Source organism: Scleropages formosus, chromosome 7 (genome assembly GCF_900964775.1).
Source record: "Scleropages formosus chromosome 7, fSclFor1.1, whole genome shotgun sequence".
Lineage (NCBI taxonomy): Eukaryota > Metazoa > Chordata > Actinopteri > Osteoglossiformes > Osteoglossidae > Scleropages > Scleropages formosus.
Window position 1 is genome coordinate 27,347,092 of NC_041812.1, and position 16,053 is coordinate 27,363,144.

Genomic DNA, 16,053 nt, shown 5'->3' on the forward strand with positions numbered 1-16,053 from the left:
AAAGTTCTTTTGAATCAACAAACCAGGGAGTGTAAGAGAACTGTCGTGCAGTACAGTGTGCCAAATCTCTGTCCATGACAACAAAAACTCTAGATGCGTGTTAGACGTATAATAAACCTCGGTGTGTTCAATACTTGGGAGCTCCACTATTTTATATTCTAAAATATTCAAGAAAAAGAAAAGTTTCTCTTTCAACAAGTTTACCGTTATGAAAGTAAAAAGTATTAGATCAAAAAATTACTCTCATATTTAAGTTACTTAGATTCAAATGAGGCTTTTCAGTGTTTTGGACTAATTAAACAAAGTTTTAACTCATCGAGGAAATATTTCAGCGTACATTTTTAATAAATTAAGTCTTGTTGTATTAAAATTTGATATTTTGTAAGACTAATTTTTGTTATAAGATACATCCTGCAGATGCTCTGAGACACATCATATCATCAGTGACGTTACCTGGGGTCACTGGATGTTTCAGGTCTCTCAACATCAGTCACCCTTGCCCAGGCAACCCAGTCTGGGTTGATCAAGCCCCGACTTGCGCCCCAGCAGCAACTGACCACGGAGCCGCCGCTGTCTTAATCCAACGCCACCTAGTAGCGCTCTGCAACTTCAGTAGTTGACCTGATGGCCTTCCTTTTCAGCTCCCCTTTGATGCCCAGCAGCTTTGGGCGTTGCACAATGAGCGCCCTACAAATCCCCGACAGCCCATCTCAACGGGCACACAGTGTGTCCTCCAGCATTGCCTCCAACATTGTTTCACAAGCTCCTGGTACTTTGTACGTTTCTGCTCATTGACTTCCTCCAGGCGTTCTTCCCAGGGCGCTATGAGCTCCAGCATGACCATTTGCTTGGTAGTCTCTGAAAAGCTGATCATGTCCGAGCAGAGAGATGTGAATACGATGTTTTCAGGGAACCTCAGCTGCTTGCCCAAGTCCATTCTCAGCTGCCAGTCGGTAGCTGTGATTAAGAGGCCTGTCTTCATTTGGCTAGCCTTGACAAAGGAAACAGTATTCCCTGCAGGGTGATGATGCTTGGTGGCATTGGTGGTTGTGACACCCAGGGGCGATACCAGGATTTTTTTTAAATGAGGTGGCACAGGGGGAACCAAGAACCAGTCAAGTTTCAAGTTTTATTGTCATAGGTACAAGTACCGTGTACAAGTACCATGAAATTCTTCTTGAGTGCTTCTCCACAGACTATGAACAAAAAACAACAGATAATACTGCACAAAGCAAAACAATAACAATAAGTAATGCTAATAACAATAACAATAAATAACAGGAGACAGCCAGAGTACTTTAACTACGTACTTCCAGACAGCAGAAAAGAGAAAAGTGCCCGTGCGGGGTGACTATGATCTTTCATGATGCGCATCATCTTTCTGAGGCAGCGTGTGGTGTAGGTGTCCTCGACTGCTGGTACCATTCTGCTGGCTCTTACTTCCTCCATGCCTGCCCATATTTCCTCCTAAAAAATATTGCAGCGCACTGGGTTTGGATGGGGTGAAGAAGGACGCACGGACAGCATTCATTACGAACGCTTATTGGAGTGTGTCATTATGAACGCTCATGCACAGTGTGTCACGCCCCCCTCGGTACAATGAGGAGCACCTGCAGCAGATCAAGAGACGGACAACCTTGTTCAGCGTTATTACTCATTTGCGTACCTTGCCTTCGCTTTCCTGACTTCCCTGATTCCTCGCCCACGTCCTCATCCTCGTTCCCATCTTCATCCTCCTCCTCGTTTCCCTGAACCCTCTCCTCTATTTCCACGACTTCCTGGCTTACCACGACTCCTTGCCTGTTCCCGGATTACGTCTCTCGGATTCTCCCGTTGGACTTCGTTCGTGCATCGGTGACCCTTTGTCTGTTTTTGACCATGTTTTCTGGATTGTCCCGTGAAAGATCTTCCTGTGCTCCGCGCTTGGGCCCGGCTCTCCCGCCCCGGGGAAACTCTCAGTGACACAGTGAGAGGTACAGGTGTGAACACAAGGAAATCATGCTCTCGGTCGAAGGATCCCTTTTCCTCAAGGACCTGTACCTCGAAGGAGCCTTCCCAGACTGCTTGGCGCCCCTCAGGCCTTTTCTCCTTTTTACTGGCTAACACCCTTACTCCCTTATATTCCCAGTGAGTTCCTACAGCGGTTGAACACAATTCCATTTTACCCACAATTCAGCGATTTACAATAAAAAGAGGCTTAAGCCTCCTCTTCCTGTTTCCACCAATGCCTTCCATCTCAGATGCAACTCTGCTCCCTCCAGCTTTTTCTCTGCTCTCAATCTCTGGCCTGTTCGCATCTCAATGCCAGCTGTTATGGAGACTGCGTATATTAACCGAGGCCACAGGAGTCTAGGCAAGATGGCATGTTGATAAATCCAGGCCTTGAACCTATCGAACAAACCCAACTTGTCTACATTGGTAAACCAGGCCTCAAGGTCTCCAGTGTTTCTCTGGATAGCAGTGGTGTCTCTGAGGCTACTGTCAAAAACCTTTCCAAGACTCTTGTCTGGTTGTTCAGTGATGGATGGGTTGGTTGCTACAGACAAAGAAAAATGGAACCACTTTTCCCTTCTTCAGCACAAGAGATTTTGAATTTGCTGGTTTAAAGCTCATTCTTGCCCACGTGATGAGCTTTGAAGGATTCACCTGCTGCCAGGCACAAATGCAGTGGTGACTGTGAGATCATCCATGAATGCTCTTATGGGGGGCTGGCACACTCCAGTCTGTGTCAAAAAGCCTCTACATTCCACCTCCGCTGATTTTACTACTATGTTCATGACGAGGGCGAAAAGTACAATCGTGATCGAATAACCAGTTATTATACCCTTCTCAAACTGATGCCAGTCTGATGTGATGAACCCAGAAGTGACTCTCATCTTGAAGTTGCTGTGACAATCCAGGATGAGGTGCTTGATCTTGATGGGATCCATCAAGTGTGTATGTGTAGAGTGAACTCAACCAGCTCATGTGATATGGACCCATAAGCACTGGCAACATCCAGCCATAACATGACCAGGTCCCCATTGTCTTCACAGGCTTCTCTGATGAGTTGTGTAACTACACCAGTGTGCTCCAAACCTCCAGGAACGCTGAGAAGTGAAATGGCTCTAAGCTGGTTGATATTTTTCAAGTTCTCTTCCTTGGAGATCCAAATGCCCTCTGCGTACCTCCACTTCTTCCACTGAGCACGTGAACTGGCCACTGCGCTTATCCTCTAGCAGTTTCTTGGTGAAGGCAAAGGGGTCGGAAATGGAGGATGCCTGTTTCCCGGCCTTTTCTTTTCCATGTCTCCTGTGCCACTCTGCCCGGCGGAGTGTCATGAGCTTTCTCCTAAGGATGTCGTGTATTTCCGCCAGTGGTTGTTGCTCATCTTCACTGGCTATCTTGTGCTGCCGTTTCAGAGTTTGGAGCTGTTGCCTCAGCTGCTGTATCTTAGTCGCTCTGCGGTTCGTGGAGAATACAGACTTCGTTTCAGGTTTTGCACATCCGAACCTTTCGGAGGTGTAGCTGACAATTATGGCTGTCATAGAGCGGGGTCGACTATCCTCATTCCCCTTGGCTGTGGCTTGAATATTTTGCTTACATCTTCATCGAACTGCTGTCACTCTCTATGGCTGGAAGGTGGAGGCCACTTGATAGATAGATAGATAGATAGATAGATAGATAGATAGATATACTTTGTTGATCCCACAAGGGAAATTATTATGTTACAGCAGCAGAACACAAGTCAGATAAATACTTGCAATATATATTTAAAAAACATATAAAACAAGTGGAAAAATACAAGTTAAAAATATAAGATAAAAATATATGTGCAATTATGTATACTGTTGGAAAAATAAAAGAATAAAAAGTATATTAAATAAATTAAAACAGTATGTAGTGCAACAGTAAAGTGCAAGTTGTACAAAACGGTAATATAATCAGTAACAAGATGAACTAACAATAGTGCTGAATAGTTCATCTGTCACACAGAGGTGAGCTGTTGTACAAAGTTATTGCGAACAATAGAAATGATTTCCTGAACCGTTCTTTACGGCAGCGGAGCTGAATGAGTCTTTTAGAAAATGAGCTTCGCTGTCTCTGCAGCGTGCTGTGCAGTGGGTGGGAAGGAGTGTCCATGATGTAGAGCAGTTTGTTCAGTGACCTCCTATTCCTCACTGACTCAAACGTCTCCATGTTCTGTCCAATGATGCTGCCGGCCTTACGGATGAGCTTGTTCACCCTGCCTGCATCTCTGGCATTGATGCTGCTCCCCCAGCAGACCACGGCAAAGTAGATGGCGCTCGCAACAACAGACTGGTAGAAGATCTCCAGCATCCTGCTGCACACATTGAAGGATCTGAGCTTCCTCAGAAAATAGAGTCTGCTCATTCCCTTCTTGTACACAGCATCAGTGTGGTCTCTCCAGTCCAGACTGCTGTTCAAGTGGACACCTAAGTACTTGTATTTCTGAACAGTCTCAACCTCCTCCCCCAGGATCTTTATGGGTCTGACTGCAGTTCTTGTCTTCCTAAAGTCGACGACCATCTCCTTGGTCTTCTTGACATTTAGGAGCAGATGATTCCTGCTGCACCACTCCACAAAGTTATCCACCAGGTGCCTATACTCCAACTCCTGTCCATCTCTAATACACCCCACCACTGCAGAGTCATCAGAGAACTTCTGCAAATGGCATGATTCAGTATCATACTGAAAATCAGAGGTGTACAGAGTGAACAGGAATGGTGACAGAACAGTTCCCTGTGGCGCTCCTGTGTTGCTAACCAAAACATCAGACAGGAAGCTCCCCAGCCGTACAAACTGAGGCCTGTCTGACAGATAGTCGGAGATCCAGGAGACCGTAGATGCACTGACACCCATCCCCAGCAGCTTCTCACTCAACAAAAGAGGTTGGATGGTATTAAAGGCACTGGAGAAGTCAAAAAACATGATCCTCACAGTGCTGCCACTACCATCCAAGTGTGAATGAGCTCGACGCAGCAGATAGGCGACGGCATCATCCACACCCACATGAGGCCGATAGGCAAACTGAAGAGGGTCCAGACTAGATTTAACCTGTGGTCTCAGCTGTATCAGCACCAGTCTCTCCAGTACCTTCATAACATGTGACGTTAGGGCAACTGGTCTGAAGTCACTGGGGCCAGATGGGATGGCTATCTTTGGCACCGGTACTACACACGATGTCTTCCATAGCACAGGAATCCTTTCCTGCAACAGACTCCGGCTGAAGATGTGTTGCAGGATGCCAGACAGCTGGGCCGCACAGAACCTCAGGACCCGGGGGCTGATGTGATCCGGGCCTGCCACCTTAGATGGAGTCTCTCCAGCTGTCTTCTCACCTGGCCGATAGTCACATTCATAGGGGTTGGAGTTGGGGGGTTGTGGTCAGACGTACACTGTGGGGGGTGGGAGTGGGTACGATGTAAGGCATTAGAGGGTGACAAAGAGGGTGTGAAGACTGGTCCGGTGTGGGGAGGGCCAGCAGGGGGTCCAGTGCTGAACCTGTTAAAGAACAAATTCAGCTCATTGGCTCTGTCCAGGCTGCCGTCCTGCTGGCGATCTTTGATGTTATATCCTGTGATCTGCTTCATGCCGCTCCACACATCCCTCATGTTGTTCAGCTGGAGTTTATTCTCCAGCTTTTGTCTATAGGAGTCTTTACACTTCCTCAGTGCCACCTTCAGTTGGCGCTGTATCCTTCTCATCTCGTCCTTGTCACCAGACCTGAAGGCTCTCTTTTTTTGGTTCAGCAAACCCTTCAGGTCACTGGTAATCCAAGGCTTGTTATTAGGAAAACAGCGTACTGATCCGCAGCTGCTTCTGAACTACTCTGCAGGGAACGGGAGTTTGAGGTGTGTGGAGGGACTGGGCTCTGTGGGGTGATTCCTGGCCAGGCTCCTCCTGCATTTCACCAGGGTCAGGTCCTGTGTGCTGCACATCTCTCTCACGTTCCAGGCATGTGATTCTGACCTGATGGATTTTCAGGCCATACAGATTCTTACACTACTTGACGCAGGTGCCTCGCAGTTTATTGTCGTCAGACTCTTAGCATGGGTCAAATGCATTGAATCCATCATGCTGGGATCTCATTCTCCTACCCTCTCTGGCTCCTCTGGGGGTATGTTTCTGAAGGCTTGATTAAATGCAAAACAAATAAAGGACCTTGGTCTGCTTGCTATTAGGTGCAGCTGCTAGTGTAGTGGTTAGTGCTGCTGCCTTTGCACCCACCTCCAGCTGTAGTACCCTTGAGCAAGGTACTTATCCTAAATTGGTCCAGCAAAAGTCACCCAGCTGTACAAATGGGTCAACAATTGTAAGTACCTTAACACTGTAAGTTACTTTGAAGCAAAGTGTCAGCTACATATGAATTACTGTTAACAGTGTCCAGACACCTTTGTCTAAATCATCTTGTCAGGTTTGTACACTAAGTTATTCATTCATTTATAGAGCTCACAGAGCTGGGTAATTTTTACTGGAGCAGTTCATAGCATGAAACTTAATACAGCAGGAGTAGGGATTGAATCCTGGTGTCTATGCATCTAACCACTATGGTACCCACAACCAAGGAGTTTTAGGTGCGAAATAATTTGCACTATTAATACTTTTTACTGCTATTGATTTGACATATCCAGTAATTCTGAAGAATGGTGCTCCTGATGTGAAACTTGATGAAACCCGAATCTTTTCAAGTGTAAATAATTTTACATTACTCAGATATGGGCTTTAGTCTTCTAGTTTGTTGTGTTAACTGTTACAGTATGTCCAGTATTTTTTTTTGGTCTTGTAGCTCACAAAAGTAAAAAAGAACTAACTTTTGCTAAAAAATATTGCTTTTTTATTATCAGAGATACAACAGCTTATATTTACTTTCGTAACTTTTTTAGATGCCAGAAACCTGTAGACCTGGGCAGGAATAATACACAAGCACCAATTTTAAAAAGGAAAAACTGAAACAAGCACAAGTTGTGAAAAATAGAGGAAATTGCTTTTGTATATATTAAAGGCTCTCATCTAATAAAAGGCAGATTTCCTGAACTATACACACACACACACACACACATTTTCTGAACCGCTCGTCCCATACGGGGTCACGGGGAACCGGAGCCTACCCGGTAACACAGGGTGTAAGGCCAGAAGGGGAGGGGACACACCCAGGACGGGTCCTGGAGAGCTCTATACTATTAATGTTTGCCTTATACTGTGAGTAAGGCAAAGGTAATTGTCCCAGGCAGCAAAGAGCTTTACTCGGGCCACAAACACAATTGGGTCCAAAGGTCTCGGATCCTTCTAAAGCTGCTATGACGTTTGAAAAGGTGTAGAATCTCCCGGTTTTTGTGCTGTTTTATTTAACATCCCCGCAGGTGGCTGCAGTAACGGCAAGTGTAACGTTTAATATTTTATTTTTCTTGAGTCATCCTTGTGATGTTTTTGTGTTAATCTGAAGAACCTTTGTTGTTTGCCGTTTGTTCTCAGGCGAAGGCTAGCTGTGTCTCTAAATCTGAATGCAGCAGGGCATCTGGCCTGGATCTGGGTGAGAATTCATGCAATAAATAGCTTCTGTTTACTATTCATTGATTTTTTTCATTTTTTGTGGTATGATTAGCAAATTATGAGCAGATTATGCTTGGTACATGGTGATTTCGAAAAAGAATCCTGTACTTTTAGCAGATACTTTTCTCGAAACTGATCACAGTAAACTAAAGCGCACTGAAAGGCAGTTCAAGTGCCATACAAACACACATGCTATTTCTCAAGCACTTGGAGTTTTAGTGACTGAAATTCTAACTTTTGAAGTTTTAGTAAAGTATTTGGACCTTGTTTGCTGCTTAATTAACACTGTTAAACTAGTTGTGTTAACCAGTGCATCTTTGAAGCAATCTTTGTTTAGGAAAACAGGAGTGCTAAAAGATTTGACTTTTTAGGTGCCATGATGGCACAGTAAGTAGCACTGCTGTTTCATAGTGCTTTGGGTGTTGGGCTGCAGGTCTGAATCTGGCTCCGCCTGTGTGGAGTTGACATGTTCTGCCATGTTTGTTTGGGTCAGGTGTTCTAGTTTCCTCCCACAGTCTAAATGCATCTGTTCATGTCATTTGTCATCTGATGAAATGTGTAATTGTTTACCCTAAATTGCCCTTACTGTGTGAGTGAAGGGGAGTGCGGCTAGTATATAAAGGACTGGTGTCATGTACAGGGTGTACTCTGTCTCAGTGACCAAATCTTCCAAAGCTGGAAAGCATCCCAACCGCTGTCACCCTGAATTAGACAAACGGTGAAAAATAATAAATAGAAATCATATTAAGAAAACACCTTTACGAAATGCAGCAAGACGTGTTTTGAAATTTGGGGTAAATCAAGTGTACTGAATTTACACGTAGAGTGGGTCCCAAAAGCATCAAACGTTTCCCTGTTGTTAACTTAGGAGAACTTCCCACAATACATTGAAAGATACCATTTGTGAATAGTAATTTCGTAGCACAGTTCTTGCTGGCGCACATTGCATGAGTAGCTGCTGTACTTACAGAACTGATGACAAGCCCCTCACGTGCTCTGTGTTAGATGTGACATATGAATGCCGTGAGTGAGTAACCAAATCCCAGCCATAATAAGTTAAGTCAGGGAGCATACATGTAAGCATGCCAAAATATGCAGGTATTACAGATAATGAATTTGCAGTACTATTGTCATAACAGGGATATACATGTGAATAACATGCTTTGGAAATCACATTCTAACTTATTTTCTCTCCAGGTGTGAGGAGAGGACTCTTCGGGAAGATGCATCTCTTAGTCTTTGTTTTGACCCCACTTCTGCTCTGCTCTCCTGGCATCGGTGGTGGAAAGGTTTTGGTGTTTCCAATGGATGGAAGTCACTGGATCAACATGAAAGTGCTGGTTGAAGAGTTACATGCCAGGGGCCACAATATCACAGTCATTGTTCCTTCTGACAGCTGGTACATAAACAAAAATTCATCATACTATAACTCAGTTCTCATGCCTATGAGAGGTGGGTATGATGAAAGATTTATTGCATCTTTTGCATCTTCACTCCTTCAGATACGAATAGAAGGTGCATCTTTCTGGACACAAATCAAAATGAGTTTTGAGCTCATAGTGAAATGTTCAGAGATGCATTATCATGTGAGTAACATGATTCATGAAATGTTTCAAGACAGTAGGTTAATGCAGTCCCTTCAAGCTTCTGAATATGACCTTGTTCTGACTGACCCAGCCACTGGTGGTGGAGTACTCTTAGCACACCGATTAGGCCTTCCTCTTGTATTAAATGTTAGATGGACTTTGCAAGGAGAAGGTCATTTTGCCATTGCTCCTTCTCCACTCTCCTATGTTCCTTTCCCTGGATCAGAGTTAACAGACAACATGAGTTTTGTTGAAAGAGTCCAGAATGTGTTGATCTATTTCCTTGGGAAAGCTCAATTGGCAATCGCGAGTTATCACTATACATCAATATGTCAGCAATACTTTGGTTCTGATGCTGATCTTCTTACATTGACTCAAGGAGCTGATATTTGGCTAATGAGGAATGATTTTGTGTTTGAATTCCCACGCCCCACTATGCCCAATGTTGTCTACATGGGTGGATTCCAGTGCAAACCACCCAAACCTCTCCCCACAGACCTTGAGGAATTTGTTCAGAGTTCTGGAGAACATGGTGTCATTATCATGTCTTTAGGCACAATATTTGGTGAACTTCCACACGACATTACTGAGGAGATTGCAGCAGCATTTGCCCAGCTGCCTCAGAAGGTGATCTGGAGGCACAGAGGGAAAAGACCTGCCAGTCTTGGCAACAACACCCTTCTTGTCAAATGGATGCCACAGAATGACCTTTTGGGACACCCAAAGACCAGGGCCTTTGTGGCACATGGGGGGACCAACGGAATTCAGGAGGCCATTTACCATGGTGTTCCAATCGTTGGGCTTCCTCTAGTTTTTGATCAGCCTGACAACCTGTCCAGGATGAAGGCAAAGGGTGTCGCCAAGATTGTGGATATTGCTACTATGGATAGAAACACCTTCCTTCAAGCTGTTCAAGAAGTGCTTCATGATCCGTCCTATAGGATAAAAATGCAGCATCTGTCCAGATTACATCGGGACCAGCCGATGAAACCGTTGGACCGAGCCATGTTCTGGATAGAGTTTGTCATGAGGCACAAAGGTGCCGCTCACCTGCGGACAGAATCGTACAAGATGCCATGGTACGCTTATCATTCAGTGGATGTTATTGTGGTTTTGTTTGCTTTTGTATCACTTGTCGTACTGTGTACTACTGCAATTGTGAAATATATGTGTTATAAGATAAGGCGTAGAATCAAAGTAAAAAAAGAATAATTTTGAATACCCTCAATTATATACAGATAATAGCTGAAGGACTAATGCCTAAAAGGAGAAATTAGTCTAATGGGAAAATCTGGATAATTTTATAACATACATATGTTATGAATAATATTGCATGCTTCAAGTAAATTCACGATTCAAGATTCAAGAGTTTTATTGTCATGTGTACAGTAAACAGTTTGTTACACCGTACAATGAGATTCTTACTCTGTGAATCCTCTCAGCAGCCTATGACATAAATTATAAGGACATAAGGAAAGAAAAAACACAAGGAGAACAGATGGCGTAAATCACAAATTTACAAAAATTACCATTAGCGCAAGGTCACAAATTACAAAAATTACTAAAATTACTATTAGTGCAAAAATCCAAGAAACGAGGTTATATCTGTATATAAAGTGTGCAGTGCGCAATGTAAACATAGTAGTCGTACATGTGCAAAGTTCTGCAGAGGTAGATTGGGTCTATTCGCAGTGGAGGTGGGGGTGTGTATTTGCGCACACAAGGTAGGCGGAGGTAGTCTGTGGTCTCTGATGATATTGGCATTGTGGATGTGTATGTGTGTGTAGGAGGGATGGGGGGTAGTTGACACCTCTCAGGTTTAGAGGGTGAACTGTGTCTGCTGTGATGGGTGGAGAGGCAGTGGATGGGTGTTGTTCACAAGCCTGATGGCCTGTGGGTAAAAACTGTTTTTCAACCTTGAGGTTCTGACTCTGACACTCCTGTAGCGTCTGCCTGATGGTAAGGGTGTGAAAAGGCTGTGCTGGGGATGACTGTTGTCCTTGATGATGTTAGTGCCTCTCCTAATGGTTCCGGCCTGGTATAGGCTCTGCAGTGATGGTAAGAACGTTCCAGTGATGGTTCAAGCAGCTTTCACCACTCGCTGTAGTGCCTTATGATCCTGTACTGTGCAGCTTCCAAACCACATAGCTGTTCTTGTTTGCCAGGTGGGTCAGGGCAGTGTGCATTGTTGTGCTGATGGCGTCCTCTGTGGATCTGTTCCATCTGTATGCAAACTGGAGAGGGTCCAGAGTGTCCGGAGTGATGGCCTGGATGTACCTCATGACGATTCTCTCGAAGCACTTCATCACTATTGGAGTCAGTGCAACCGGTCGGTAGTCGTTGAGGCAGGATGCTTTGTTGTTTTTTGGCAGCGGCAGGATAGTGGTCCTCTTTAAGCAGGTGGGAATTGAGGCTTGTGCAAGGGACAAATTGAATATATCCGTAAAGACATCAGCTAGCACCAATGAGCAGGCTCTAAGTACACGTCCAGGGATGTTGTCTGGTCCGGCTGATTTCCGTGGGTTTGTCTTCCCAAAAGTCTTTGCCACTTCTGCGGATGTGACCGTGAATGGTGGGTTCCGTGTGTTCCCACCAGTCAGTTTAACAGCCAGTGGTTCGTTGTTCAAGACCTCGAAACGGGCAAAGAATATAAAACTAACCTTGCCCTCATGGCCGGAATTTCCTATATTTTTTCTGTCACGTTTTGTAATTAACATACTGTAATGCTGGGAAACACATTAAAATGACAAATAAATTAAAGTCTTCATGTTTACTGCCTTCTTTGGTGTGTGGTTTGATTCATTTTTGTCATTTTATGGTCATTGTGAAAATGTTCATAATTGAACAAGGAGAAAAAAAATTCCAAAGTAATCCATGTTTGTTCCTTCATGTGTCTCAATAAATCATTATCAAAATGTTCTACAATTAGCTCTGGATTATGCACTACAATGTTTTTACAAAAAATCTTTCAAAAAGGTCATTTAATGCTGCAATACATACTCAATATTGTGGCGTGCAGAGCCATGGGTTCGGATGGGGCAAAGAAGGACGTAGAGGCAGCATTCATTTCGAACGGTTTATTCGAACACCGGCACACAGGGAAATAATGCCCTCGGTCCGAGGACCCCGTTTCCTCCAGAACCTGTGCGTCTAGCCAGCCTTCCCAGCCTGTTTAGCGCCCCAGGCTCTCTTCTCTTTCTCTCCTTGACAGATGCAATCACCCCCTTATATTCCCTGTATGTCACCAAACGCTAGCCAATTACAATAAGCGTATTTCCCGCTCACTACAGTAACGCAGGTCGTTACAATATTAAATGCTTTATAAAATAATAACGGTAATTTCATATAAGTATGATGATGCACAACTGTCTGTATACATGGTATAGACATAAACATAGTATGTTCAAAACATATATTATGAGAATCAGTAGCATTAATCTTTTTCATGGTAATAGGTATACACTAGCACCTTTAACATAAATATTTTTAAAAAAGTGGGAACGAAGAGCGAAATACCATACCTTTCCCGGTGCTAGAGCAATTTGGAAAAAGTCCTGTAAACTTTAGACTGCCTTGCTCAGATAAACACTAGTGACCTGGGTAAAGCTCTCCTCTGCCAGAATGTGCTTATCTTTGCACTATGAACAGTATAACTCATCCAAATGTTCTGAACTTGAATGATGTTACTAAACCTCATCAATAATGTTGGTGAGAGAATGTACAAGTTACGTAATGTAATGTATTGTAATTAAATCAATGTAATTACATGACATTACATTAAATTACTCCTGTAATGTAACACAAATCTTTATATATATTAAAAAAATTAGAACAAATTTTGGAAGGTGATTAGGAATCGTCGATATTCGGATAAAGAACTGAAAGGATACGATGTGCCGGTGATGTTTGGAGACCGGCTACCTGGCCAGGGATTATGTAGGTTCTTGCCACTGTTCCTGGTGTGGAAAAGAAGGTCATCTGTTTCGCAGTTGCCCCCAGAGTACACCGCTCTGGGCTGCTGAGGTGCCGGGCAGTGCAGCGTCGGTGCAGGACGGCCCGAAGGCAGCACCATCATCAACGAGCACTGGGAGCCAGACAGGAACGGTGGCGGACACTGAGGTAATGGGCGGTTTTGCAGCGACCAGCGTTAACCGGTCCCACTCGGCCGGCACTACTGTGGTGCCTCTGGCCGAAGGGGAATCTCGCTCTCCTGGTCATGAGGATATGACCTTGAACTTTTCAAGGGTGACCAGGAGGAAGAAGAGACATGGGAGTGAGGCTGGACCGGTTACCAGTACTACACTGGGGGTGCCTGTTTTGATGGGCACCAAACAAAAAGGCAGAGAGGATTACCCCTCCTCCCCAGTTGGACCTGATTATTCAGGTGTGTTGGTTATTGATTTGTGGGGTCCGCTCCTAGGTTATCAATGAAAGATTAAACATTATCAATGACTTTGAGCAATTACTGTCAACTGGGAAAACTCACCAGCACTTCTCTGTGCGTGACAAGGCATTCCATTGAAGAAAACATTCTCGTGACTGTTCTAGGCCTATGTGCCATTAAAAATTCCCTTATCGTGTCTTCTATAGGAGGGGGTGCGGTGGCGCAGTGGGTTGGACCGCAGTCCTACTCTCCGGTGGGTCTGGGGTTCGAGTCCCGCTTGGGGTGCCTTGCGACGGACTGGCGTCCCGTCCTGGTTGTGTCCCCTCCCCCTCCGGCCTTACGCCCTGTGTTGCCGGGTAGGCTCCGGTTCCCCGTGACCCCGTAAGGGCCAAGCGGTTCTGAAAATGTGTGTGTGTGTGTGTGTGTGTGTGTGTGTGTGTGTGTCTTCTATAGTTCATTGGAATTGGAAAAGGAACATAAGCCTTAACAAACAAAAAGTACGTACACACACACATTTTCTGAACCACTTGTCCCATATGGGATCGCAGGGAACAGGAGCCTAACCCGGCGACTCAGGGCATAACGCTGGAGGAGGAGGGGACACACCCAGGACGGGACGCCAGTCTGTCGCAAGGCACCCCAAGCGGGACTTGAACCCCAGACCCACCAGAGAGTAGGATCCGGTCCAACGCACTGCGCCACTGCACCCCTCCCTACAAAACATACAAAGGACTGTGTTTGAAATCGAGACTCATTCCTGTATTATATTTCTTCAATCAGTCAAACATGTGTAATCAAGCATGTGCCGCTTGTACAGCAACAATTGTCAATGCAGGATTATTGCAAACAAAGCCTTCAACTTTGTTCCCAGTAACTGGTCTGCCAAACTGGTAGCTGTTTGAAGGCTTACCTGTGAATGGATAACAGAAGGTCATGTCAGCTCTGAGTGAAAAGCTAAATAAAGTTTCTTGTAGTTTTTTTGACCACTGTTTTGGTGTGCTTGTTTAAGTGTACAAGTGAGTTAGCAACTGTAACGTGAGGACATTCTGAAAGTTTGTGTAACCAGATTTATATGTTACATTAATTTATTAAACATTAGGTAGTACTGACCCTAAAATTAGTTTCAAAGTACTCCTGCTTCTTTTTCCTTATGTGATTATGCATCGAATCATTGCATCACTGACCCTACTGAGATGTTCAGTCCACTGCAGATCCACAGAGTTTACAATGACTGACAATAAAAAATGTTGACTGTTGGCCTCATAGGGGGTGCGGTGGCGCAGTGGCGCAGTGGGTTGGACTGGGTTCTACTCTCTGATGGGTCTGGGGTTCAAGTCCTGCTCGGGGTGCCTTGCAGCGGACTGGCGTCCCGTCCTGGATGTGTCCCCCTCCTCCTTTGGCCTTACGCCCTAAGTTGCCGGGTAGGCTCCGCGACCCTGTATGGGACAAGTGGTTCAGAGAGAGAGTGTGTGTGTGTGTGTGTGTGTGTGTGTGTTGGCATCATTGGAGTTTCTTTACACATAAGCAAATACTAAAATGTTAAATGCAAAAATAAAATGTTTGGTACAGCTACATAATTGTCCAATGTAAAGAGGCACTTTCTTCTCATTGGCGAAAAGAATAGAACACACAACAAACTCTAGATGTATTAACAATAGAAAAATCAAGTAATTTTCTCCCTCCAAAATGAACATGATGGTTATTAAACGGTTTTTTTTTTTTTCAGAGCACTGCTACGACATAACCGCTGCCTCTCAACTTGTGTGCGCAAAGCATTTGGTTCAACTGATATCTTTGGTGTAAATTAATGAAATAGAAAAGAACATGCAGATACTTCCAGTAACCACAGAGCTTGAAAGGGATGGGTTGAATTTGTAAAGCCATGATGAAGCATTTAGCTGGGCTACCAAGTTTTCTCATCTCCTGAGTTATGAGGTGGTAGTTGTGTTTTTTTCTTTTTCATTTCATACCAGATGAAATTAAACACATTTTATTCTGCATATAAATTTGGGATTTAAAATAGTTTCATCAGTATTTTCAGTTATGGGCTGTATATGCAGTGACTTTGACACATTGATGTATGAATATTTTTTTAAGTTTAGGAGCTGATGTAGTTAATACTTTGGTCTCTTACTTCAATAAATGGAGGAGGTTTCTTCTCCTCATCTTATCGAAAGAAGATTTGAAATTCAGCAAAGCAAATAAGTCCCTTCCATAGCAACCATTGTTCATTTAGACAAAAGTTCTTTTGAATCAACAAACCAGGGAGTGTAAGAGAACTGTCGTGCAGTACAGTGTGCCAAATCTCTGTCCATGACAACAAAAACTCTAGATGCGTGTTAGACGTATAATAAACCTCGGTGTGTTCAATACTTGGGAGCTCCACTATTTTATATTCTAAAATATTCAAGAAAAAGAAAAGTTTCTCTTTCAACAAGTTTACCGTTATGAAAGTAAAAAGTATTAGATCAAAAAATTACTCTCATATTTAAGTTACTTAGATTCAAATGAGGCTTTTCAGTGTTTTGG

At 44.1% G+C, this 16,053-nt stretch overlaps 2 pseudogenes; one reads left to right on the top strand and one right to left on the bottom strand.

Moving 5' to 3' along the window:
- Positions 1-486: 486 nt before the first annotated feature.
- Positions 487-3,527, bottom strand: LOC114910944 (uncharacterized; annotated as a pseudogene).
- Positions 3,528-8,867: 5,340 nt separating this feature from the next.
- LOC114910963 (UDP-glucuronosyltransferase 2A2 pseudogene) lies at positions 8,868-10,352 on the top strand (annotated as a pseudogene).
- Positions 10,353-16,053: the final 5,701 nt, after the last annotated feature.